Genomic DNA, 26,688 nt, shown 5'->3' with positions numbered 1-26,688 from the left:
GAAAAGATACATTGGTTGATATTATTTTTAAAATCAGTATAAGGTACACCAACCCTGGCATGAGGCAAATCCAAAGCAGACTTGGCAGCTGAATCTGCCTTTTCATTACCCCTGATGCCAACGTGGCTGGGCACCCAACAAAATACGACATCTTTGTTGGCAATAGATAAAAAGACATACTTTCGTATCATCATCCCAATTAAGGGATGGTCCAGCTTCATATTGCGTAAAGCTTGGAGACACGAAAGTGAGTCAGTAAAAATAATAAACTTGGATGCATTAGAATCCTTTATTTCTTCTAAGGCTTTAATGACTGCCCAAACTTCAGCACTAAAGATTGATGCCGAGTCAGGCAGTCTCATGGAAAGTATTGTGTCTGATGGAAAAACTGTAGCACAAGCCACAGAATTCCCATCCCGTGATCCATCTGTATACACAGGAATGTAATCACGGTACTTGTCCTGAATTTCCATGAACAATTGTTTATAAACTACACCATCTGTACGATCTTTCTTCAGATGCGCCAGATGAAACACAATTTTAGGTGGTGTAATACACCATGGTGGTAAAACAAAATATGAAGATGTTTCCAAAGTGTCAGTTAAATCAATGTTGGAAAGCGACAAAAAACGCTTAATGCGAAGACCAAATGTACGAATAGCATTTAGCCTTGCATCAAACAACTTCATATATTTGTTGTCAAACACAGCATCATGAGCTGGATGTGTTGGTAAAGATTTAATCTTGGCAGCATACTGCAGAGAAAGCTTTGCACGTCTAGCACCCAAACAAGGTTCGTGTGCATCAACGTACAAGCTCTCTACAGGTGATGTTCCAAACGCACCAAGACAAAGCCTAAGTCCCTGATTGTGTATAGGATCTAGCATCTGCAAGTAAGACTTGCGTGCCGACCCATACACAATGCATCCATAATCAAGTTTAGATCTCACAAGAGATCTATACAGACGGAGCATAACCTTGCGGTCTGCTCCCCATTCCGTATTACCAATAACTTTTAAAATATTGAGAGCTTTCAAGCCCTTCTTTTTAACATATTTGAGATGGGGCACAAAAGATAGTTTCCTGTCAAATATAACCCCCAGAAATTTAGTCTCCTCCACAACTGGAATTGGATTTTTGTCCAGAAACAACTGTGGATCTAAGTGGAGACCTCTTTTCTGGCAGATATGCATACAAACCGTTTTTGCCTTTGAGAATCTAAAGCCATTGTCAGTTGCCCATTGATGAAGTTTATTCAAACAAAGCTGCAACTTACGTTCAATGATACTCATATTGGACGATCTGTAACAAATCTGAAAATCATCGACATATAACGAGCAATCCACACCAGGTGTTAAACACTGGGAGATGCTGTTAATTTTCACAGAAAATAAAGTTACAGACAGGATACTACCTTGAGGCACACCCATCTCCTGTGGGTGAATGTCGGACAATGTCGACCCCACCCGAACTTTAAAAGATCTATCTTTTAAAAATTGTGAAATAAAAACAGGAAGTCGACCTCTCAGGCCCATGCCATGGAGGTCGTTTAAAATCCCATACTTCCACGTGGTATCGTAAGCTTTCTCCAAATCAAAAAACACTGAAACCAAGTGCTGATTATGGATGAAAGCTTCCCTACAAAACGTTTCAAATCTAACAAGATGATCAACCGTGCTACGTCTAGATCTGAACCCACATTGCACGTTAGTGAGCAATTTGTGAGATTCAAGATACCAGACAAGTCTACGATTGATCATGCGTTCCATGGTTTTACAAATGCAACTTGTCAAAGCGATAGGGCGATAACTAGTAGGATTGGTTGGATCCTTACCAGGCTTGGGAATAGGAATGATAATAGCTTTCCTTCAATCAGAAGGAAAGTCACCAGAAATCCTGATGTTATTAAAAATATTCAAAAGAACCATCAAAGATGATCCAGGTAAATGTTTTAATAACTGATAATGAATTTCATCTGGACCTACTGAAGTATCATGGGCTCTACGAAGAGCATCCTGAAATTCCTCCATAGAGAAACGCCTGTTGTACACATCAGCATTTTCAGATGAAAAATTAATGGACTGCTTTTCAGCTTTAGTTCTGACAGATGTAAAAGCATCTGTACTGAAAGCAGAGGATGAGTTATGAGAAAAGTTATCTGCCAATGCATTAGCAATGTCACGATGAGACGTGACATCCGTATCATTGACAGACAAATGAATGAATGAATGAATGAATGAATGAATGTTTAACGACACCCCAGCACGAAAAATACATCGGCTATTGGGTGTCAAACTGTGGTAAAATGAAACCAACAGTGTGATGAGCATCATCAATATAAAAATCCAACAGTTAAATAAAAACACAGTGTAAAGGACTGTGTAAAAATTGCAAATATCACAGATATATATATATATATAATTAAAATTTTGAATAAAATTCAGTATCACGTAAAAATTGTAAAATAAGTTCTGGATGGAATCGAAAGGATTCCATCACAGTTCGTAGTCCAAATATATCTTTTCGAATTGCTTTCAGATGGGTACATTCCACCAAAATGTGTCGCACAGTCAGAAGACACTGACAGTGCTCACACTGAGGTGGAGGATCTTTCTTTAAGATAAATGAATGGGTTAAATATGTATGCCCGATGCGGGAACGACACAAGACTATTTCATCCTTCCTGCACTGTCTATAGGAGGACTGCCACTCTCCCAAGACTGGCTTGATAGCATGAAGCTTGTTCGCAACCTCACCGTCCCAATCACGTTGCCAAATCGAAAAGATAAATTTGTTAATACCATATTTAAAATCAGTATATGGTACACCAACCCTGGCATAAGGCAAATCCAAAGCAGACTTGGCAGCTAAATCTGCCTGTTCATTACCCCTGATGCCAACATGGCTGGGTACCCAACAAAATACAATGTCTTTATTACCAATAGATAAAAAGACACACTTTCGTATCACCATCCCAATTAAGGGATGGTCCAGCTTCATATTACGTAAAGCTTGGAGACACGAAAGTGAGTCAGTAAAAATAATAAATTTGGATGCACTAGAATCCTTTATTTCTTCTAAGGCTTTAATGACTGCCCAAACTTCAGCACTAAAGATCGATGCTGAGTCAGGCAGTCGCATGGAAAGTATTGTGTCTGATGGAAAAACTGTAGCACAAGCCACAGAATTCCCATCCCGTGATCCATCTGTATACACAGGAATGTAATCACGGTACTTGTCCTGAATTTCCATGAAAAACTGTTTGTACACAACAGCATCTGTACGATCTTTCTTTAGATGCGAAAGATGAAACACAATTTTAGGTGGTGTAATACACCAAGGTGGTAAAACAAAATATGAAGGAGTTTCCAAAGTGTCAGTTAAATCAATGTTGGAAAGCAACAAAAAACGCTTAATGCGAAGACCAAATGTACGAATAGCATTTAGCCTTGCATCAAACAACTTCATATATTTGTTGTCAAATACCGCATCATGTGCTGGATGTGTTGGTAACGATTTAATCTTGGCAGCATACTGCAAAGAAAGCTTGGCACGTCTAGCACCCAAACAAGGTTCGTGTGCATCAACGTACAAGCTCTCTACAGGAGATGTTCTAAATGCACCAAGACAAAGCCTAAGTCCCTGATTGTGTATAGGATCTAGCATCTGCAAGTAAGACTTGCGTGCCGACCCATACACAATGCATCCATAATCTAGTTTTGATCTGACTAAAGATCTATACAGACGGAGCATAACCTTTCGGTCTGCTCCCCATTCTGTATTACCAATAACTTTTAAAATATTAAGAGCTTTTAAGCCCTTCTTTTTAACATATTTAAGATGGGGCACAAAAGATAGCTTCCTGTCAAATATAACCCCCAGAAATTTAGTCTCCTCCACAACTGGAATTGGAATGAATGAATGAATGAATGTTTAACGACACCCCAGCACGAAAAATACATCGGCTATTGGGTGTCAAACTATGGTAATGCAAATAAATAAAGTGATGATCAACATCAATATAAAAATTCAAGGTTTAAACAAAAACAGTGTAAAGAACTGTGCCAAAAATACAAATACAAATATCACAGAATTTTACGGACACCGAATTTTACTCTAAACTTCAATTTGTGCTGTATTGGCCATTCTCAAAGAGAATGTTACACCCCTGCACCACGGTGAGGTTACAGCACGCGCAGGGGAACTGGAATTGGATTTTTGTCCAAAAACAACTGTGGATCTAAGTGAAGACCTCTTTTCTGGCAGATATGCATACAAACCGTTTTTGCCTTTGAGAATCTAAAGCCATTGACAGTTGCCCATTGATGAAGTTTATTCAAACAAAGCTGCAACTTACGTTCAATGATACTCATATTGGACGATCTATAGCAAATCTGAAAATCATCGACATATAACGAGCAATCGACACCAGGTGTTAAACACTGGGTGATGCTGTTAATTTTCACAGAAAATAGAGTTACAGACAGGATACTACCTTGAGGCACACCCATCTCCTGTGGGTGAATGTCGGACAAAGTCGACCCCACCCGGACTTTAAAAGATCTCTCTCTTAAAAACTGAGATATAAAAACTGGAAGTCGACCTCTTAGGCCCATGCCATGGAGGTCGTTTAAAATCCCATACTTCCACGTGGTGTCGTAAGCTTTCTCCAAATCAAAAAACACTGAAACCAAGTGCTGATTATGGATGAAAGCTTCCCTACAAAACGTTTTTCAATCTAACAAGATGATCAACCGTGCTACGTCTAGATCTGAACCCACATTGCACGTTAGTGAGCAATTTGTGAGATTCAAGATACCAGACAAGTCTACGATTGATCATTCGTTCCATGGTTTTACAAATGCAACTTGTCAAAGCGATAGGGCGATAACTAGTAGGATTGGTTGGATCCTTACCAGGCTTGGGAATAGGAATGATAATAGCTTTCCTCCAATCAGAAGGAAAGTCACCAGAAATCCAGATGTTATTAAAAATATTCAAAAGAACCATCAAAGATGATTCAGGTAAATGTTTCAATAACTGATAATGAATTTCATCCGGTCCTACTGAAGTATCATGGGCTCTACGAAGAGCATCCTGCAATTCCTCCATAGAGAAACGCCTGTTGTACACTTCAGCATTTTCAGATGAAAAATTAATGGACTGCTTTTCAGCTTTAGTTCTGACAGATGTAAAAGCATCTGTACTGAAAGCAGAAGATGAGTTATGAGAAAAGTTTCCTGCCAATGCATTGGCAATGTCACGATGAGATGTGACATCCGTGTCATTGACAGACAAATGATGAACTGTATTACTGGATTCTTTACCTTTGATTTTACGGATCCTATTCCAGACAGATTTTACTGATGTTTGTGAATTCAACTTGGAGACAAAAGTTCTCCAAGATGATTTCTTACTCTGTCTAATCTCTCTGCGAACTTTGGCCCTAGCAATACGAAATGCATCCAGGTTGTCTGCTGTAGGTTCACATTTGAACCGCTCAAGCAACCTGTTTCGCTCTTTGAATGCATCTTTGCACGTATCATTAAACCATGGTTTATTGAAACGCTTTGGTACTGCCGAAGTCTTAGGAATAGTTTCATCTGCAATGTCCTTCAAGATGGAAGTGAACACAAGACATGGGATCATCAGCATCAGTAATGGCAAATTGTTGCAGACGAGTGCTGCACAGATGCTGAAACTGACCCCAATTTGCCTTCGCCAACTTCCACCTTTGAACCCTTTCAAGTGATGGTGGTCCATTATTCTCCAAAATAATGGGAAAGTGGTCACTACCATAAAGGTCTGAACCAACTTTCCAGGAGAAATCAACAAAAATTGATGGACTACAAAGAGTTAAATCTATGGAAGTGAAAGATCCACTTGCAGAATGAAAATATGTACGACTTTTATCATTAAATAAAAGTAAGTCGTTTTTGAGAATTAAGTCTTCCAATTGTTTACCTCTAATATTGACATCCTCGCATCCCCACAAAGTGTGGTGACCATTAAAATCTCCCATAACAATGAAGGGAGTAGGGAGCTGGTCAAGAAGACCTTGAAGATCCCTCGGATTAAAATTAAAATGATTACGAGGTGGCAAGTAAACTGAACACAGAGTTATAGTTTTATGAGCTGTGACCTTTACAGCCACAGCTTGTAAATTGGTAGTCAGTGTAACTGAACTCTGAGGAATGTTTTCATTAACAAGAATGGAAACACCCCCAGATGCTCTATTTTCAGTTTCTTGAAATTTGTGATAGAGGTTAAATCCTCTCATGGTAATATGATCAGTGTCCTTCAAGAACGTTTCCTGAAGACACACTGCAAGAGGATTATGTTTTTGAATTAAAAGACTTAATTCATCAAAATTGGGCCTAAGCCCACGGCAGTTCCACTGAATGACTGAATTAGCCATTAGGGGAAGTACGGGAGTTAGCGTTACTTTTTCCTTTGATGTTGATCGTGAACGACCTTGAGATGAAACATCCATCTCGTCAGTCATATCAACAAGCAAACCATCAAAGGAATTGCTAACTGGAACAGGTCGCATTTCAATCTTTTTTAACCGCCCCGAAGAGCGATCTTTTTTAGATGAACCTTTCTGTTTTCCTGGCTGAGAAAGACTGCTAGGGGCCTGGCACCACAGCAGTCGATCTACCTGCAGGATGTTGTAAATCCACAGACACTTGGGTCATTGTGGTAGTTGTCTTGTGCTTTTGAATAGCTTCTTGTTGTTTTTGAGCTGCCTTGTCGGCTTGTTTTGCAGCTTTTTCAACATCTGAAAGCTTTCTGTATTTAGCTTCATCGTATCGCCACGTTAGGTCAGTGTTGATGGCAACACTTCGTGTGGAGACCTTGACTGCCGCAGCATAGGACTTCCCTACTACAACAGAAACTTCTGTCTCCACAAATTTCCTAGCCTCAGGAAATGACAAGTGTTTCTCAACTTTGACCTGCTGCACCTTTTTCTCCAATTTCCATCTTGCACATTCTCGCGAATATGCAAAATGGTTTCCCTTACAATTTACACAGATAATGTCATTGGTACATGTCTTACTGTCGTGGTCAAATTGACCGCAACGAGCACATGTCAGCTTGTTTCGACATGTAGTTTGGCCATGACCAAACTTTTGGGACAGTTAAAACATCGTAATGGGTTTGGAACAAAAGGCACAACAGGTATATGCAGATATCCAGCCTTAACAGACTCTGGAAGGGTAGGCTTGTCAAAGGTTAAAATCAAAGTATTCGTCGGTACAAGTTCATTGTTCCGGCGAATCTTGATTCTCCTCACTGATGTCACACCCTGTGGTGACAAGTTTTCAGTAATTTCATCTTCGCTGACTCCTTCCAAATCTTTCGACCGAATAACTCCCTTAGAAGAATTCAGGGAGGAATGTGGCGATACTTTAACTGGTACATTACACAAGACTGTCGACTTAAGAAGACACCGAGAGTGAGTCCAAGTCGAACATTCTACCAGCAACGAACCATTTTTCATCTTTTTAACATTCTTTGGCTCGCCAGCCAAGCCAACAAGCCCCTTCTGAACAGCAAACGGTGACAGTTTGCTCAAGGCTCCGTCTACAGAAGAACTAATGACTAGAAACCTTGGCCAGGATTCAGAAGTTATTACTTTTGATTTTTTAGAATTAACAATAATCCTAGATTCCTCATCAGATGATGAGGAATCCGCAACCTCGGTGTGGACCCTTTTCAGGGTCCCATCTGAAGTATGGAAGTTAGTGTTATCCATATTTTGAGTCATAAATGTTCATCAACCATGCCCCCACCCACCACGGAGTCCAACATGGGGACATGATGCTGCGGATAACCAGCAGACACTCATGCCAGGGATACATGGTTGATATACTCAGGCAAGAATACTATTATCACCCGATTGACCCTAGCCACCGCACCAAGAGCAACAAATACAAATCATATATAAAAAATGTTTGTTCTTGACAAAATTAACAAAACAAAGGTTGTTTACTCTAGAGCTTGACATGACCAGCCGATTAATCAGGTCGGGCCTCCCTGACCACCCGTCTGGCTGAACTCCAGGCCAAAGTGGTGTGTTGCCAGAAAACATACCCGCAGATATGTTCCCAACTCAACCACCAGGATCCCATCATCCAGCATTACGGGACGCACCTCACGGCCAACAAGGTGCCCCAAAAGGGGAGTTGTGCTGTATTGGCCATTCTCAAAGAGAATGTTACACCCCTGCACCACGGTGAGGTTACAGCACGCGCAGGGGTGACAGACAAATGATGAACTGTATTACTGGATTCTTTACCTTTGATTTTACGGATCCTATTCCAGACAGATTTCACTGATGTTTGTGAATTCAACTTGGAGACAAAAGTTCTCCAAGATGTTTTCTTACTCTGTCTAATCTCTCTGCGAGCCTTAGCCCTAGCAACACGAAATGCATCCAGGTTGTCTGCTGTAGGTTCACGTTTGAACCGCTCAAGCAACCTGTTTCGCTCTTTGAATGCATCTTTGCACATATCATTAAACCATGGTTTATTGAAATGCTTTGGTACTGCCGAAGTCTTAGGAATAGTTTCATCTGCAATGTCCTTCAAGATAGAAGTGAACAAAGACATGGGATCATCAGCATCAGTAATGGCACATTGTTGCAGACGAGTGCTGCACAGATGCTGAAACTCACCCCAGTTTGCCTTCACCAACTTCCACCTTTGAACCCTTTCCAGTGATGGTGGTCCATCATTCTCCAAAATAATGGGAAAGTGGTCACTACCACAAAGGTCTGAACCAACTTTCCAGGAGAAATCAAGAAAAAGTGATGGACTACAAAGAGTTAAATCTAAAGAAGTGAAAGAACCACTTGCAGAATGAAAATATGTATGACTTTTATCATTGAATAAAAGTAAGTCATTTTTGAGAATTAAGTCTTCTAATTGTTTTCCTCTAATATTTACATTCTCGCATCCCCACAAAGTGTGGTGACCATTAAAATCTCCCATAACAATGAAGGGAGTAGGGAGCTGGTCAAGAAGACCTTGAAGATCCCTCGGATTAAAATTAAAATGATTACGAGGTGGCAAGTAAACTGAACACAGAGTTATAGTTTTATGAGCTGTGACCTTTACAGCCACAGCTTGTAAATTGGTAGACAGTGTTACTGAACTCTGAGGAATGTTTTCATTAACAAGAATGGAAGCACCCCCAGATGCTCTATTTTCAGTTTCTTGAAATTTGTGATAGAGGTTAAATCCTCTCATGGTAATATGATCAGTGTCCTTCAAGAAAGTTTCTTGAAGACACACTGAAATAGGATTATGTTTTTGAATTAAAAGACTTAATTCATCAAAATTGAGCCTAAGCCCACGGCAGTTCCACTGAATGACTGAATTAGTCATTGGGAGGAAGTATGGGGGTTAATTTAGACTTTCCCTTAGATTTTGTTAAAACCTTTTGTAAGTGCGAAAAATCTTGTGATGTTGAATCACCCATCTCATCAAGCATATCAACAACCAAAGGATCATATTGATTGCTGACTGAGATGGAATGCAACTCACTCTTCTTTATTCGTCCAGATTTTGAATTTTTTGTCTGTTTGCCTTTTCCTGACTGACAGAGACTGGGTCCTGGCTGACCGGTACTCGACCTACTTGATGGGTTCACAGAACCCAAAGACAAATCTGACAGTTTTGAGGTAGAAGCCAATACTTGTTGTTGTATAACTGCTTCCTTAATTTTTTGACAGCATTAGCCACTTGCCTTTCAGTTTTTTCAACATCAGACAACTTTTTATACTTATTGTCACCAGATGGCCAAGTAAGATCAGTATTGACAGCAACACTAATCATGGAAACCTTTACTACTGCAGCATACGATTTATCTGCAGTAGCTGGAGATGTTGATGTTTCCAACACTTTCCTAGCTTCCTGGAATGATACGTGTCTGTCAACCTTGACCTGCTGAACCTTCTTTTCAAATTTCCACTTTGCACATTCTCGCGAATATGCAAAATGATTCTCATTACAGTTGATACATTTAATGTCATTGTTACAGTTCTTGCTGTCATGGTCAAACTGACCACAACGAGCACATGTAGTTTTATTGCGGCATGTATTCTGACCATGCCCAACTTTCTGACATTTAAAACAACGTAAAGGGTTTTGGATGTAAGGCTCAACAGGTACACAGAGATACCCAGCCTTAATCGAGTTTGGAAGTGTTGGTGTATTGAAAGTCAAAATTAAGGTATTTGTCGAAATCAACTCATTGTTTCGACGGACCTTAATTCTTTTAACAAATGTCACGCCTTGTGCTGACAAATTTTCAAGAATTTCTTCTTCACCAACTTCTGCCAAATCTCGACATCTGATGACACCTTTAGATGAATTTAAGGTACTATGAGCTGTCACTGTAATAGGTACATTGCAGAGGGATGTTGACTTCAGGAGACACTTTGAATGACTCTCTTTGGAACATTCCACTAACAATGAACCATTCCTCAATGTTTTTACATTTTTTGGCTCACCAACCAAACCAACTAGACCTTTTTGAATAGCAAACGGTGAAAGTTTGCCCAAGGCTCCCTCAGTTGAAGAAGTAACAACCAAGAACCTTGGCCAGGATTCAGAAGACCCTACTCTAGACTTCTTAATTGTAACATTGGTCATGGATTCTTCATCAAATGACGAAGAATCCGCAACTTCGGTGTGGACCCTTTTCAGGGTCCCATCAAAAGGTATATCTTTATTTGGATCCATATATGAATCTATAATTTCATCAACCATGCCCCCACCCACCACCGAGTCCAACAAGGGGACATGGTGCTGCGGATAACCAGCAGGCAGCCATGCCAGGGATACATGGTTGATATACTTGGGCAATAAAGAAACAATAAATCACCCAATTAACCCTAGCCACCGCCCTAAGAGCAACAAATACACATGGTAAATTAAACAATGTTTGTTCTTGGCTAGATGAAAGAAACAAAGGTTGTTTGCTCATGAGCTTGACATGACCAGCCGATTGATCAGGTCGGGCCTCCCTGACCACCCGTCTATATGAACTCCGGGCCAAAGTGATGTATTGCCAGAAGTCATACCCGCAGGTATGCCCCAACTCAATTACCAGGATCCCATCATCCATCTTCACGGGTTGCACCTCACGGCAATCAAGGTGCCTCAGACGAGGAGTTGTGCATTTATTGGCCATTCTATAAAAGAATGTTCACCCCTGCACCACGGTGAGGTTAATGCACACACAGGAGAAGAGTATTAAAGTAACTCCTACTTACCCAATTAAACATAACAATAACAGTAACAATAATAATAGTGTAAATAATAGTAATAGTAATAGTAATAACAATAACAGCAATAGTATTAATAAACAAATTAAAATTAATATAGATAAGTATAAAGGTTTGGCCATTCTCCAGTGGAACGCTAAGGGCCTGAAATCCATGAACCATGGAGACGAACTTAAAAAATATGTTAAAGATGCTAAACCAGTTTTAGATATTATTTGTATACAAGAAACCTGGCTATCTACTGATAACCAAGATAAAGTTAAAAATAAAAAATATTTTACTAATTTTAATATTCCAGGCTACTTTGGTTTTTACCATAATAATAATTTTTCCAGTAGGGGAGGAATAGCTACTTTCGTCAGGAATGACCTGTCTTACTCCCGCATCCCACTCAAAGATACCAAGAACAATATTGAGGTTTTGGGCATTACAGTGTATGGAGGAGTCGAAAATATAGATATTTATAATTTTTATGTCCACCCAGGCAGTCAACACAATAAACGTAATATTAATAACTACCTGGATTCTATATCTAAAATACAAACTAATAATGAATGAATGAATGAATGAATGAATGTTTAACGACACCCCAGCACGAAAAATACATCGGCTGTTGGGTGTCAAACTATGGTAAATGCAAAAACAATTGTTTTATGATCAACATGAATATAAAAATTCAACAGTTAAATAAAAACAGTGTAAAGGACTGTGTAAAAATACAAATATCACAGATAGATATAATTAAAATTTAGAATAAAACTCGGTGTCACGTCAAACTAATAAATTAATTCTTCTAGGGGATTTTAATTGCAGAAATTCCTTATGGGGATCAACCACTAATGATGGGCAAGGGCTTATTGTGGATCAATTTATGGAAAGCACTAAAACTATCTGTTCTGTTTAAATGATGGGTCTCCCACTTTTTATTCTGACTCCTACCATTCCTGGACTTGGCTAGATCTCACTATGGTCTCAGAAGGGATGGCCTCTAAATGTGAGTGGCGGGTCCTAAACGACTTTAATAGTGACCACCTCCCTATTATTACTCATTATAAGTTAAATGGGACATGAGGGAAACAACTAAAGTTAAAGATAAATGGAATTTTAATAAAGCAGACTGGCCAGGTTTCTACCAACTTTGTTCTAATCTTAACCCAGAGACCATTAAAAATAAAAACATAGATATTTTTAATAAAAACTTAACAGATAATATTATAAATATAGCAAATAGAACTATTCCGATATCAAATGCTAAAGTTAAATATAATTCAGTACCCTGGTGGAATGACAATATCTCGCTAAAATGATTAAACTTAGGAATAAAATGCGTAAAAACTATCAGAAAGATAAAACCCAAGATAATCTAAGTAAATTTAAAGAAAGTAAATTTGAAGTTACCCAGGAACTGTTTAAACTTAAAAAAGAATCATGGAGCAATTTTTGCTCCTCACTCAATAGTAAGTCTAATGTTGGTCAAAAGTAAAACGCATCCAGGGAAAACCAGTTCCAAAATGATCTCTATTAAAAGCCAATAAACTTTATACTAATAACCAGCAAAAAGCTATAGTATTTTGGCAAACTTTTCAAAAAAACTCAAGTAATGGTAATTTTCCATTAAAGTTTTCTAATAAAAAAGAAATGATAGAGAAAAATCATAAAATACCCCTGGATGCAAAATTTCCCAATCATATTACAAACTATAATATTCCTTTTACTCTCCAGGAAATGACTGAGGCTTTTGCTCACAGGAAAGGTACCGCTCCTGGCCCGGATAAATTTAACTATCTTTTTTTCCAAAACATGCCTGAAGCTACCCTCGGTCTTTTCCTGGAATTATATAACATGGTTTGGAAGCAGGGTTACCTCCCCCTTGCATGGAAGTATGCTGAGGTTTTTAGCCTCCCAAAAAAGGGGAAGGATTTAACAAATCCCTCTAACTACCGCCCCATCTCTTTAACTTCTAGTATTTGCAAAACCATGGAGGCCATGGTTAATTCCAGACTCGGCTATTATCTATAAAGTAACCATCTTTTGACCGTTTATCAGAGTGGTTTTAGAAAAAACCAATCTACTTCCGACCACCTTTTTCGATTACAATCTGAAATTGCAAATGATTTTAGTCATGGTGACAAAGTGGTCGGAATATTTGTTGATCTGGAAAAGGCCTACATATGATATGGTTTGGCGACACGGGCTACTAATCAAGGTGTATAACATGGGCATTAGATGGCCTATGTTTACATTTATTGAACGTTTTATTAATAATAGATCCTTCACCGTTAATGTTACAGAAACTTTTTCTGATACTCTTAACCTTGAGAACGGCATACCCCAGGGATCTGTAATAGCCCCAACACTTTTCAGTATTTAAATTAATGATTTAGCTACTGTCCTAACTAGTTCGTCTAGAAAAGACACTAAGCTAAGTATTGGTTTATTTGCTGATGATACAGCTTTTTGGCGATCTGGAAAGTGTATTGAAAAAAATTCAAATAGATATTCAAATAGATATAGATAAGTTACAAAATTGGGCTGAAACCTGGGCTGAAACCTGGGGTGTCACCATCTCAAGATCTAAAACTTCTGCTGTCCTCTACAACTAACCACTTTAAGAGACGATATAAACTTAACCTTATACTTGATCCCATAACTCAAGTACTATCAGTTAAATCTTTGGGAGTTATTTTTGACCCTGCACTAACTTTTAAGGAACATATAAAAGAAGTAATAAAAAACTGTAATAACTATATTAATTTACTTAAGAGTTATATCGGCCACAACCTGGGGGGCCGATAGACATACCCTACTAATGATATTTGAAGCCTTTATCGTCTCCAGGTTACAGTATGGGGCTCAGGCCTTCTGCTGCGCTTCTGTAACCCAATTGGATAAGCTAGAGACAATTTATAACAAAGGGCTCAGAATAATAACAAGAAGTACCCCGGGCACACCAAATGACAGTCTACGTGTGGAGCTGAATATTCTCCCTCTCAATGTTAGGCGCACCCAACTATGTCTTAAACACTGGTTTAAAGCCAAAAATTTAGTACCACTAAATCCGGTAGCAGTTATGGAACCCAATAATGATGAATATTTACATATTGACATTAATTCCGCAGTTAATTTTAATAGTAGAATGGCATCTAACCTCGAACTCTTGGATTTTAATCTGGAATGAATGAATGAATGAATGAATGAATGTTTAACGACACCCCAGCACGAAAAATACATCGGCTATTGGGTGTCAAACTATGGTAAAATGCAAGAAAAGGGTGATGATCATCATCAATATAAAAATTCAACAATTAAATAAAAACACAGTGTAAAGGACTGTGTAAAAGTACAAATATCACAGATAGATATAATTAAAATTTAGAATAAAATTCAGTATCTCGTAAAAACTGCAATAAAAGTTCTGGATGGAATCGAAATGATTCCATCACATTTCTTTGTCCAAATATATCTTTTCGAGTTTCTGACAACTGCTTACACTCCACCAAAATGTGTCGCACAGTCAGAAGACACTGGCAGTGCTCACACTGAGGTGGAGGATCTTTCTTCAAGATAAATGAATGGAATGGAATGGAATGAATGAATGTTTAACGACACCCCAGCACGAAAAATACATCGGCTATTGGGTGTCAAACTATGGTAATGCAAATAAATAAAGTGATGATCAACATCAACATAAAAATTCAAAGTTTAAACAAAAACAGTGTAAAGAACTGTGCAAAAATACAAATACAAATATCACAGAATTTTACGGACACCGAATTTTACTTCAATTTGTGCTGTATTGGCCATTCTCAAAGAGAATGTTACACCCCTGCACCACGGTGAGGTTACAGCACACGCAGGGGATAAATGAATGGGTTAAGTAAGTGTGACCGATGCGGGCACGACACAAGACTATTTCATCCTTCCTGCACCGTCTATAGGAGGACTGCCACTCTCCCAAGACTGGCTTGATAGCATGAAGCTTGTTCGCAACCTCACCGTCCCAATCACGTTGCCAAATCGAAAAGATAAATTTGTTAATACCATATTTAAAATCAGTATACGGTACACCAACCCTGGCATGAGGCAAATCCAAAGCAGACTTGGCAGCTAAATCTGCCTTTTCATTACCCCTGATGCCAACATGGCTGGGTACCCAACAAAATACAATGTCTTTATTACCAATAGATAAAAAGACACACTTTCGTATCACCATCCCAATTAAGGGATGGTCCAGCTTCATATTACGTAAAGCTTGGAGACAAGAAAGTGAGTCAGTAAAAATAATAATAAATTTGGATGCACTAGAATCCTTTATTTCTTCTAAGGCTTTAATGACTGCCCAAACTTCAGCACTAAAGATCGATGCTGAGTCAGGTAGTCGCATGGAAAGTATTGTGTCTGATGGAAAAACTGTAGCACAAGCCACAGAATTCCCATCCCGTGATCCATCTGTATACACAGGAATGTAATCACGGTACTTGTCCTGAATTTCCATGAACAATTGTTTATAAACTACAGCATCTGTACGATCTTTCTTCAGATGCGCCAGATGAAACACAATTTTAGGTGGTGTAATACACCATGGTGGTAAAACAAAATATGAAGGAGTTTCCAAAGTGTCAGTTAAATCAATGTTGGAAAGCGACAAAAAACGCTTAATGCGAAGACCAAATGTACGAATAGCATTTAGCCTTGCATCAAACAACTTCATATATTTGTTGTCAAACACAGCATCATGAGCTGGATGTGTTGGTAAAGATTTAATCTTGGCAGCATACTGCAGAGAAAGCTTTGCACGTCTAGCACCCAAACAGGGTTTTTAATCTGGATAAATTCTCTATAATAATAGTAAATGGTTATTTATAACTTTGGAATGGGTCCCTGCGCATGTCGGCATCTCTGGCAATGAAAACGCTGATTTATTAGCTAAAAAAGCTCTACTAATGGATAAAATTGAAATAAATATTAATATTAATTTAATGAAGTTATGGCCATAGCGCACAAAAACTTCTTGAAATTTTGGCAAATAGAGTGGAATATTAAAAAAAGACTATGGCATTATCTAATTAAACCCAAAATTAACTCTAAAAGACCCACTTATTCTAACGTTAAAGCCGAAAAAATTATCACTAAATTGCGTTTAGGTGTTGTTTTTGGTCTGAACGACACCCAATTTAAACTAAGAAAAAGTAGCACATCGCTTTGTGACACTTGCCAAAAACTAGATAATACAAGACATTATCTGTTTTATTGTACCAAATATATTAATGAAAGAAACACTCTTAAAAAGGTATTTGATAACATAAATATTAAATTTAATCCCGTCAAAATATTTAACCCGCTCCCCATTCACAAGCAGGAGGTGGAGCGGGCTATTTTGACGTTTGTAACTGACACTAAAATAATTATATAGCGAGTAGCTGGCACATAAATTTTAAACTATTTAAAATTTTAAGGACGGTCCGAGGACTCTAGTAGTTTACTCAATCAGGAGCCTGCGTCTTTTTAATTCTTACCTTTACAATGGCGGACCGTTGGCTGGTGGCAATTCGTGTCCCCGGTGGTAATTGCTCTTTCCATACTCTCCCGTGAGACAAACCGAAAAGCTACTTTAATATCCTTTTTTTAACGAAAACTCCTTTTTTTAACTAATTTATATTAATTATATAACTTTTATTCCATTTTAGAATCACCGAACAGCCTCCACATAATATTTCCCTTTCATTCACTCATTTAGCATATTGACTGGATAATTATAACATCCACATTCCTCTCTTCCTTTTTTTTCCAGAGAAGGAATCGAAATCCAGCCAATCGTAGTTCGCTATTCAACTCGCCTTGTTTTTCTATCACTGGCCTTTTACTTTTTCAATACAGAGCGGCTCCAGTTAGGGATTGAGATTCAGCCAATCGCAACACACCTCTTCTTACTGAGTGTCGACTATCGACCAGTTCTATTGTTAACACACTGTGTTCTTTCTTCTGTCTTCAATTGAATCCGGGCCGCTCACGGGTGCTTCCGAGGTGTCATTCGGCGGTCTCCGGTGAGCCGGGCTCCAGCCGTGTGTCGCCTTGGGACTTTGCCTTGAGCGTGTCCTTCTTCAGTAATTTCTGCTATTTAAATTAATGTGGAATCTTTCCACCACTTGCATAGCTTTTTCTCTTCTTTCCGACATCACGTCTTTCCTTTTCTGCTCCTTTTCTTTAATGAATACCTATTGGGTGTGGGGGGAATCGGGTTCTGACCAATCGGAGCTCGGTCTCCCCAAAACTGTTTTCTATTCGGTCCGTGCTCTTAGCCGGCCAAAAAACGTTGTGTGAACCTAGTGTGAGAGCGCCTGCGTGAGTGTTTGTTGTTTTCGTAGAGAGGTGTGGGCAAAGATCAAAAGGGTGAAAGGGAAAGCTTCTAATATTAAAGTATTACTTTAAAATAATATTAATTGTAAAACTAATCAAGATAAAGCAGATATGCTGGGAGCCACTTTTAGAAATAATTCTGCTACTAATAATTATAGTAAAGAGTTCCAAACTAGGAAAATTAAAATTGAAATTTCTAGCCCTATCCCCGATGAACCCTGCTCTCCGAAAGATGACCCTCTTTATAATGCACCCTTCAAATTGCAGGAACTGTGTAGCGCCTTTGGTGGCCGAAAGGCCACGGCTTCTGGCCCCGACAATTGTAGTTATATGTTTTTTTTAAATATGCCCACCAAGACGCTAGAACTCTTCCTGGAATTATTTAATAGGATATGGAGGGAGGGGTACCTCCCATTGGAGTGGAAGCACGCAGAGGTGTTAACGTTAATGGTTCGTTTTCCCCCATCTTAACACTTGAAAATGGTATCCCACAAGGCTCAGTAATAGCACCTACCCTTTTTGCAATTTTTATTAATGATTTGGCAGAGGTGTTAATTACACAATATAAAAGTATTAAATCTAAGATAAGTGTCGGTCTCTTTGCAGACGACACAGCATTCTGGAGAATCGCTAATAATTATGAGGACCTTCAAAAAGATCTCCAGGTGGATGTAAATAACTTATCCCTTTGGTCCAGAGCTTGGGGTGTTACCATTTCAAAGGCAAAAACTAAAAGTATAATTTTTCATAAAAAAAAGACAGTTTAAATTAATCAGTGAACTAAATTTAAAATTTAATGAATTAATTATCAATCAAGTGCAATCGGTCAAATTCCTGGGAGTAATCTTTGACCACAATCTTAGTTTTGGGGAGCACATTACTGATGTTGCTGGTAATTGCACGGTATACCTCAATTTATTGAGGGTTCTATCAGGAACTCCATGGGGTGCAGATCGTAAGACTCTGCTCATGATCTTTGAGGCATTCATTGTGTTCAGATTGCAATATGGTGCTCAGGCCTTTGGCTGTGCTAGTCAGACTCAACTTAGAAAACTTGATGGCATATATGGTAGGGCCCTAAAAATTATTGTGGGGGGCACTATCTGTACGCCATATGATAGTGTCTTAGTTGAGTTGGGAATGAATGAATGAATGAATGAATGTTTAACGACACCCCAGCACGAAAAATACATCGGCTATTGGGTGTCAAACTATGGTAATGCAAATAAAGTGATGATCAACATCAATATAAAAATTCAAGGTTTAAACAAAAACAGTGTAAAGAACTGTGCCAAAAATACAAATATCACAGAATTTTACGGACACCGAATTTTACTCTAAACTTCAATTTGTGCTGTATTGGCCATTCTCAAAGAGAATGTTACACCCCTGCACCACGGTGAGGTTACAGCACGCGCAGGGGTATTGGAAAAGACGCACCAAAATTAATTATATTAAGGTCCCCCCTTGGATTGGCTGTAATATCAAAATTGTCCCAATAATTTTTACCGCCCCGGACTGGGTTACTGGCCTCCAGTGATCGAGCTCGGGGAGGTCATGCTTGAAACCTTCGTGGTATAGGAGCATGTTAAAAATTCTAATGAATGAATTTTGTTTTCGCCGTGGCTTGGCGGCGCATATACCTGGCAGTGTCTGTGCCGCCCGCCATTGGCGAATTATTTGGCCGTGGTGTGAATGTATTTTAGTTTTTAATTTTATATGGTATATATATATTATACTTTTAACTAATTGTTATAATAAATGTATTAGTTACTAATTATATATTCCTCTTAGCAGTTTTAGATGCTTATTATTTTAATATATATGCTTTTCATTTTTATTAAAATAGGTTTTAAACGGTTATTAATTTGATCGGTCACTATTGTATATATATATAAAATAAAAAAAACCTGACCGTTACTCGGCGTCACCCACTAAACGATTGAGTGGTTTCCTGGGTGATACCGAGGTTTATATAGCAATGAATGAATGAATGAATGTTTAACGACACCCCAGCACGAAAAATACATCGGCTATTGGGTGTCAAACAATGGTAAATGCAAAAACAATTGGTTTATGATCAACATGAATATAAAAATTTAACAGTTAAATAAAAACACAGTGTAAAGGACTGTGTAAAAATACAAATATCACAGATAGATATAATTAAAATTTAGAATAAAACTCGGTGTCACGTAAAAATTGTAAAATGCGTTCAGGATGGAATCGAAATGATTCCATCACATTACTTTGACCAAAAATATCTTTTCGAATTTCATGAAGATGCTTACACTCCACCAAAATGTGGTGTACCGTCAGAGTACACTGACAGTACTCACACTGAGGTGGAGGATCTTTCTTTAAGATAAATGAATGCGTCAAGTGAGTATGACCGATGCGGGCACGACACAAGACTACTTCATCCTTCCTGCACTGTCTATAGGAGGACTGCCACTCTCCCAAGACTGGCTTGATAGCATGAAGCTTGCTCGCAACCTCACCGTCCCAATCACGTTGCCAAGTCGAAAAGATAAATTGGTTGATATTATTTTTAAAATCAGTATAAGGCACACCAACCCTGGCATGAGGCAAATCCAAAGCAGACTTGGCAGCTGAATCTGCCTTTTCATTACCCCTGATGCCAACATGGCTGGGTACCCAACAAAATACAATGTCTTTATTGGCAATAGATAAAAAGACACACTTTCGTATCACCATCCCAATTAAGGGATGCTCCAGCTTCATATTACGTAAAGCTTGGAGACACGAAAGTGAGTCTGTAAAAATAATATAGCAATGATGTTTGTCATCCGTGTAGGTGACGCCCCCCCCCCCCCCCTCCCCGCCCTCCCTGGTGTTGGGCTCACGAATGCTTGAGGAAAACAGCAAGGACACCTCCCAATAACTGGATCAATCCACAACTTCAACATCAACATCAACATCAACTTATACGTTTCACCACCACTCCGGACGGCGGCTCGCGGGCTTCTTCATAATCATAATCACAAATCACTTCATATCATCCTAAATACGACCCACCTGTGTTATATGGATAACTTGGGGGGGGGGGGGGCGCCGTGGTAGGGTGCTCTTTGGGTGCGTTAGGGCGTTGGCGGTTTGGGCCGGTAGGGATGCCTGGTAGGAGGCCTCCCCCCCCCCCCCGGAACGCCCCCCCCCCCCCGTGGAAATCCGGACTAACCGGAATGGGCCACCCGCTTGTTGGAGCGCCGGATCGACTGGGGCGCGAGGCTCCCCCCTTTGCGAATCCTTGATCCTCTAGGGCCTAAGTTGATTTTATTAATTTAAATTAAAATTAATTTATTAATTGTGTGTATAATAGGTTTATTTTGATCAGCCCGATTGAAAAACAATTTCATTATGCACCTACTAATTTATATATTACAAGAATAGTATGATATAGTTTAATTGGTGCGATTATTATTAATCTATAATATAAGATATAAGGTAAAGGTAGCCCCCGATTTTTTTTTTCTTTCTTCTTTCTTTTAAGTGGTCATACCACATTTCTAAATTATCCCCTACATTTCCTCCTTCTCTCCCCCCCCCCCCCCCCGGAGGTGGTCACTGGCGAAGTCAGAGGCTAGATCCGGGACGGGCGTGCCTGAACCCTTGTGGATAGGGGCACGTTAATATAGTTGCCCATTGCCCATTAGCAGCAGCAGCAAGGGATTTTGTGGCGTGGCGTAAACTCTATTAACGTGCCTCTATCCAATTAAGGTTCAGGCACGTCTCTCCCACACCCAGTTTCTGGCATGGCCAGTGGTCGAGTGTGGGACAGATAATTTACTTTTTAATGGGGCAATTTTGAATTATTTATAAAAGGCATAGGGGGGATTTTGATGTGTCGTTGAAATAACCTATGGCATTTAAATAAAAATTAATTTTAATTACTTTAGTGTGACGCTAGTTTTTGACTGGGCATTTCCAAACAGGTAAATGAAAAGTGAAAAATTACACAATTTATATGCCCTTAAAAAGATTAAGATTGAGAAAGATTATATACCCTAGACTCATCCAAAACTATGCCTTCGGCCCAAGACCAAAGTGAAGAACCCGCCCCAAGAGAAGAACCCGACACAAAACCGACCCCAAAAAGGAGACCAGACGCCTCGGACCAACCCCTATGTTAAAAGACATGTTATATATAGCCCGAGCTTCAAATTACATTTAAAAACATACAACACACAATAATTAATAATAAAACACATTTACAACAAAAGTTGCTTTTTAAAAAAATGATATAAACACATTAAAAACTAAGGTTATAAGAGGTAGTAAAACGGGGAGCAGGAAAGTGTCACTGCCAGATGACACTAATCACCACCGTGCCACACAAACCATACATCATACATCCACCACCAACAAACTACACATTAAAATAACTATATACAACAACGGCAAACAAAAGGTTCCTGCATGTCATAAATTGTAGTATTAGAGTTAAACCAGCAAGGGCGTGGCGCCCAACTTAAAAAATATTTTTTTATTTTGTTTTTTTAAAGAAGAAAAAAAAAGCCAAAAAAAAAAAGCACCACTATGGTCGACGCCAAGTAGCCAGAGGAAACAGACAGCTATGCCTAATCCCAATAGTTTAAGTCTTTGAAGTTAAGGGGCCTATATATGAACTCCTGTCTCCACAACATAGGAGACCAGCACTCTTTCAATTTTATTTTTAATATTTTTATCTGGATTTAATAAATCTTTAATATTAAAATTCATATTATTATCATAAAAAAATTCCATCATTTTTTCACTATTTTTTAAAATTAAATAAATAATGGTTTACATCATCAACTGCTTTACAACTGTTACAATTGGGAGATTCACTTTTCCTAATTATAAATTTAATATTGTTAAGTCCTACAGTGACTCCCATTCTTAGTCTAGTAATAATTTTGGTAGCTTCTAAGTTGAAGGATGTTGGTCCCCGTGTGGAGACGACGGGTTTAATATTGGCATGCAATGCCCTGGTCCTGTGGTCCCAGTCGGTTTGCCACAGTTTAACAAGGCATGGGTTAACCAATGAGCAGGCCTCAAGATAATTATATTTAACATTAATGTTAACAGCTTCTTTGTTTAAGGATTTCTTAGCATTTAGGTCAGCTAATTCATTCCCATAGATACCAACATGAGCAGGTACCCATTCCAGAATTACTTCTCCACCCATTAAAATAATCTGGTTATAGAATTTAATTATATTGTTAATTATTTTTGGTCTAACACTATTGGAGCCCCCAATGGCCTGTAGGGCACTCAGGCTATCGGAGTATATAACGTACTTTAGTGGTTTGTTACCCTGTTTAATATTAATAGAAATCCAAATAAGAGCATGCAAAATGGCTAACAATTCAGTAGTATAGACAGAAAGATTGTTTGAGAGCCTAGCTCTACTAATAAATGGTTTAGTGTCTTTTAGAACTACGAAAGCCATTCCTGTTTTACCTGAGATTGGATCTTTTGATCCATCTGTAAATATATTTATATATTCCCCATAAATGTCTTCATTTACTAGTCTAAATATAATATTCTTAAACGGGGGGAAACTAATTTTATCCATTTCATCTTTAATTTTAAAAACAACTTGGGGAGGCTTAATTAATCAGGGAACATTCTTTGATGTAGTATTAGATGTGATCTTTAAGTCAGCCATATTAAAAAGTTGTCAAATATTTGTGAGTATAAGACATGACTGACATATTTTTTATCAGTGAAAGCAATCACATATATAGGCTTTAAAGAATTAATAGGACTATTTGGTACGAAATTTTTAATTTTATAAAAAAATTTAATACACTGCTTAATTCGTCTTAGTGGTAATGGGAGGATTCCCAGCTCGGATACTGTCATAGCGGGTGCACACTGACGCCCTAGCTATAATTTTAAGTGCATTATTATATATTGAATTTAACCTTTTTTAGCTGGGCCTCAGAAGCACAGCAAAAGGCCTGTGCTCCATACTGAAGACTGGATACTATAAATGCTTCAAAGACCATGAGCAGAGTTTTTCTATCTGAGCCCCATGGGGTAGCTGATAAAACTTTTAATAGATTTATATAAAATGTACAACTATTAACAGTTTCTGTAATATGGTCTTTAAAATTGAGACTCTGGTCAAAAGTTACTCCAAGGAACTTCACTCTGTAGACTTGGGTTATACAAATATTATTGTAGTATAACTTTAATTTGTGTTTAGTGCAGTTGTTTTGATTAACAAATAAAATACAATTAGTTTTAGATTGTGAAATGGTAACTCCCCAGGTTTCAGACCATTTTTGAAGGTTGGCCATATCTTTTTGGAGATCTTTTTGAATATGTTTCAATGATTTACCAATTCTCCAAAAAGCTGTATCGTCTGCAAAGAGCCCGATACTTAATTTTGATCTATTTGATATTTCTGAATCAGTTAAAACCTTGGCCAAATCGTTTATAAAAATACTAAATAAAGTTGGTGCAATAACTGATCCTTGGGGAATTCCATTTTCTAAATCTAATATTGGAGAAGAAAAACCATTAAGTTTAACTGAAAAAGAATGAATGAATGTTTAACGACACCCCAGCACGAAAAATACATCGGCTATTGGGTGTCAAACTATGGTAATGCAAATAAATAAAGTGATGATCAACATCAATATAAAAATTCAAGACAAACAAAAACAGTGTAAAGAACTGTGCAAAAACACAAATATCACAGAATTTTACGGATACTGAATTTTACTCAAAACTTCAATTTTGTGCTGTATTGGCCAACTGAAAAAGTTCTATTGTGTATAAAACAATCAATAAAATTAAACATCTGACCTTTTACTCCCATATTATAAATTTTAACTAACAACCCGTGGCGCCAGACCAAGTCATAAGCCTTTTCGATATCAACAAACACCCCCGTCACCATGTGTTTCTTCCGAAAAGCATCTTTAATTTCGGTTTGTAAACGGACAAGGTGGTCAGTGGTGGAGTGATGTTTCCTAAAACCACTTTGGAATTGACTAAGTAAATTATTACTTTCCAAAAAGTGGGTAGGCGATTGTTAACCATAGTTTCCATGGTCTTGCACACACTGGAAGTTAGGGATATAGGTCTATAATTAGGATTGGAAAGGTCCTTCCCCTTTTTAGGAAGGCTGAAAACTTCAGCATGTTTCCAAGCAAGGGGGATGTAACCTTGTTTCCAAATTAAATTAAATAACTCCAGGAATAGCTCAAGGATAGCTATTGGCATATTTAAAAAAAAAAAAAAATAACTAAAATTATCTGGACCCGGGGCAGTCCCTTTACGATTAGAAAAAGCATTGAGCAATTCCTGGAGTTTAAATGGTAGATTATAGAGTGTGTCACCCTTTGGGCATTTAGAATCCAGGGGAATTTTATCTTCATTTTCTGTTTTTAATTTTTTAGTTTGAAAATCTTTAGAGTAATTAGTAGTTGCTGTGTTATTTCTAAATGTTTGTCCCAACACATTAACCTTTTGTTGATTAGTTAAATAAATCTTACTATTTCTTAAAATATTATTGTGTGTATTTGGTTTCCCCTGGATTCTTTTAATTTTTGACCACGCGCCTTTAATAGAATATTTACGGTCAACTGAAAAACAAAATTGCTCCCATGAGGCTTTTTTAGCTTTTAATATTTCTGAAGATAAACAATTTAAAGAAACTAAATATAAATTAACGTTTTCACAGGTTTTATCTTTTTTGACTTTATTTCTTAATTTATTTCTCTGTATATTTAAATTAGTAAGTTCATCTGTCCACCAAGGTATAGAATTAGATTTTACTTTATTATTTGAAATGGGGACTTGAATTTGCAATTTTAATAACGGCATTAATTAAATTATCACTAAACTTATTAATATTTTTATTTCTAATCTGTCCATGGTCTAATTTATCACACAAGTCTCTAAACTTGTGCCAATTGGCTTTATTGAAATTCAATTTATTTTTATAATTAATATGTTCTTGCCAATTATCAGAATTATTATAATTAGTAATGATAGGCATGTGATCGCTACCCAAGTCGTTAAGGACATTCCATATACATTTAGCCGCCATGGCTTGTGATACCAGGGTAATGTCAAGACATGTCCATGCATGATTTATTTCAGAATGATAGGTCTCAGTGCCATCGTTGAGACATGCTAAATCTAGTTTATCCATCAATGATTCTATTACTGTCCCTTGTGTATTTGTAAAATTAGATCCCCAAAGTATATTTTTACTGTTAAAATCTCCCGTGATAATTAAATTATCATTAAATTTACCAATTATTTTTAAATAATTTTCTACTGAAATTTGTCTAGTTGTGGCACCCGGATGTATGTAAAAATTAAAAACATTAATATTGTCTGTGTGGCCATGTATTGATACTCCTAGTGATTCTATATTATTGTGAGCATTAATGTTTGGAATAAGTGAATGAGGAATGCCATTCTTGACATAGGTGGCAATGCCTCCTCTAGATGTATAATCATTGTTAAAGAAGACGCCTGTATAACCTGGTATTTTGAATTCGGTATACAGAGTTTCCTTTTTTTGTTTAAAAGTATAATTTCGAATTCAGGTCTCTTGTAAACAAATAATATCAAAGTTATTATTAGGTTGGTTAATGAAATTAATAAGTTCAGATCCATGACCCATGGAGCGCAGGCCCTTGGCATTCCATTGTAGTACAGTAAGGCCATTTTTAATTTTAACATTATTTATATTATTATTATTATTATTATTATTTGTTTTTATACTATGTTTACAATTTTTATTGTTAGGCCTATCTCCCATAATAGAATATGAAGCAATACTAATTAAATTAAAAATACCTATGTTATTCAGTCAATACTAGTATTTGTACGAGTATCAGCAACAGAGTCATCCAGTAAAATTAAACATTTTTTCTCTATAGTACGAGATGTTTCTGTTGTTGGTAGAGTCACTAATGATGTTAAAGCCTAAATGATTGTTCAGTGCCCCGCAGGCCAACTCGGAAGCTTCTCGAATAGAAGCCAAAGAATATTTTTGATTTGTG

This window comes from Gigantopelta aegis, chromosome 1 (genome assembly GCF_016097555.1).
Source record: "Gigantopelta aegis isolate Gae_Host chromosome 1, Gae_host_genome, whole genome shotgun sequence".
In the NCBI taxonomy this organism is placed as follows: Eukaryota; Metazoa; Mollusca; class Gastropoda; order Neomphalida; family Peltospiridae; genus Gigantopelta; species Gigantopelta aegis.
The sequence above is the reverse complement of the archived record's forward strand: the minus strand, read 5'-3'. Positions refer to the sequence as shown.